Source organism: Oncorhynchus gorbuscha, linkage group LG08 (genome assembly GCF_021184085.1).
Source record: "Oncorhynchus gorbuscha isolate QuinsamMale2020 ecotype Even-year linkage group LG08, OgorEven_v1.0, whole genome shotgun sequence".
NCBI lineage: Eukaryota > Metazoa > Chordata > Actinopteri > Salmoniformes > Salmonidae > Oncorhynchus > Oncorhynchus gorbuscha.
In genome coordinates, this window is record NC_060180.1 from 49,577,937 (window position 1) to 49,580,877 (window position 2,941).

The following is a 2,941-nucleotide window of genomic DNA, read 5'->3' on the forward strand; positions in this document are numbered from 1 at the left end:
CGCTGGGATAGAATGGCTCCCATGCCTACCTCTGAAGCGTCAACCTCGACAATGAATTGTCTAGTGACGTCAGGAGTAACGAGGATAGGAGCGGACGTAAAACGTTCTTTTAGAAGATCAAAAGCTCCCTGGGCGGAACCGGACCACTTAAAACACGTCTTGACAGAAGTAAGAGCTGTGAGAGGGGCAGCAACTTGACCGAAATTACGAATGAAACGCCGATAGAAATTAGCGAAACCTAAAAAGCGCTGCAACTCGACACGTGACCTTGGAACGGGCCAATCACTGACAGCTTGGACCTTAGCGGAATCCATCTGAATGCCTTCAGCGGAAATAACGGAACCGAGAAAAGTAACGGAGGAGACATGAAAAGAGCACTTCTCAGCCTTCACGTAGAGACAATTCTCTAAAAGGCGCTGTAGAACACGTCGAACGTGCTGAACATGAATCTCGAGTGACGGTGAAAAAATCAGGATATCGTCAAGATAGACAAAAACAAAGATGTTCAGCATGTCTCTCAGAACATCATTAACTAATGCCTGAAAAACAGCTGGCGCATTGGCGAGACCAAACGGCAGAACCCGGTACTCAAAATGCCCTAACGGAGTGTTAAACGCCGTTTTCCACTCGTCCCCCTCTCTGATGCGCACGAGATGGTAAGCGTTACGAAGGTCCAACTTAGTAAAGCACCTGGCTCCCTGCAGAATCTCGAAGGCTGATGACATAAGGGGAAGCGGATAACGATTCTTAACCGTTATGTCATTCAGCCCTCGATAATCCACGCAGGGGCGCAGAGTACCGTCCTTTTTCTTAACAAAAAAGAACCCCGTGTCATGTTTTGTCATTAATTATCATGTCTTGTCCCTGTGCTTCCCCTTCTATTCGTTTCCCTCTGCTGGTCTTATTAGGTTCTTTCCCTCTTTCTATCCCTCTCTCTCCCCCTCCCTCTCTCACTCTCTCGCTCTCTCTTCTCTCTATCGTTCCGTTCCTGCTCCCAGCTGTTCCTATTCCCCTAATCATCATTTAGTCTTCCCACACCTGTTCCCGATCCTTTTCCCTGATTAGAGTCCCTATTTCTCTCCTTGTTTTCCGTACCTGCCCTGTCGGATCCTCATCTATAATTCACCGTGCTGTGTCTATGTTTTGCCCTGTCGTGTCGTGTTTCCCTCAGATGCTGCGTGGTGAGCAGGTGTCTGAGTCTGCTAGGTTCAAGTGCCTTCCCGAGGCAACCTGCAGTTCTCGATCAAGTCTCCAGTCTGTTCTCGTCTTTACGAGTAGTATTATGCTTTTTGTTTTGTAAAGTTTCTTACTGGATTAAAAACTCTGTTTTCGCCAAGTCGCTTTTGGGTCCTCATTCACCTGCATAACACCCCGCCCCGGCCGGAGAGGAAGAAGGCACTATGGTACCGGCGTCAAGAGACACAGATAAATAATCCTCGAGAGCCTTACGTTCGGGAGCCGACAGAGAGTATAGTCTACCCCGAGGAGGAGTGGTCCCCGGAAGGAGATCAATACTACAATCATACGACCGGTGAGGAGGAAGGGAGTTGGCTCGGGACCGACTGAAGACCGTGCGCAGATCATGATATTCCTCCGGCACTCCTGTCAAATCGCCAGGTTCCTCCTGAGAAGTGGGGACAGAAGAAATGGGAGGGATGGCAGACATTAAACACTTCACATGACAAGAAACGTTCCAGGATAGGATAGAATTACTAGACCAATTAATAGAAGGATTATGACATACTAGCCAGGGATGACCCAAAACAACAGGTGTAAAAGGTGAACGAAAAATCAAAAAAGAAATAGTCTCACTGTGGTTACCAGATACTGTGAGAGTTAAAGGTAGTGTCTCAAATCTGATACTGGGAAGATGACTACCATCTAAGGCAAACATGGGCGTAGGCTTGTCTAACTGTCTGAAAGGAATGTCATGTTTCCGAGCCCATGCTTCGTCCATGAAACAACCCTCAGCCCCGAGTCAATCAAGGCACTGCATGTAGCACCCGAACCGGTCCAGCGTAGATGGACCGACATAGTAGTACAGGATCTAGATGAAGAGACCTGAGTAGTAGCGCTCACCAGTAGCCCTCCGCTTACTGATGAGCTCTGGCCTTTTACTGGACATGAATTGACAAAATGTCCATCAAATCCGCAATAGAGACACAGGCGGTTGGTGATCCTTCGTTCCCTCTCCTTAGTCGAGATGCGAATACCTCCCAGCTGCATGGGCTCAGTCTCTGAGCCAGAGGAGGGAGATGGTTGCGATGCGGAGCAGGGAAACACCGTTGACGCGAGCTCTCTTCCACGAGCTTGGTGACGAAGATCTACCCGTCGTTCTATGCGGATGGCGAGAGCAATCAAAGAGTCCACACTGGAAGGAACCTCCCGAGAGAGAATCTCATCTTTGACCACTGCGTGGAGTCCCTCCAGAAAACGAGCGAGCAGCGCCGGCTCGTTCCAGTCACTAGAGGCAGCAAGAGTGCGAAACTCTATAGAGTAATCCGTTATGGATCGATCACCTTGGCATAGGGAAGCCAGGGCCCTAGAAGCCTCCCTACCAAAAACTGAACGGTCAAAAACCCGAATCATCTCCTCTTTAAAGTTCTGGTAATTGTTTGAACAATCAGCCCTTGCCTCCCAGATAGCTGTGCCCCACTCTCGAGCCCGGCCAGTAAGGAGTGAAATGACGTAAGCAACCCGAGCTCTCTCGCTAGAGTATGTGTTGGGTTGGAGAGAGAACACAATATCACACTGGGTGAGAAAGGAGCGGCACTCCGTGGGCTGCCCGGAGTAGCAAGGTGGGTTATTAACCCTAGGTTCCGGAGGCTCGGCAGGCCAGGAAGTAACAGGTGGCACGAGACGAAGACTTTGGAACTGTCCAGAGAGGTCGGAAACCTGAGCGGACAGGTTCTCCACGGCATGGCGAGCAGCAGACAATTCC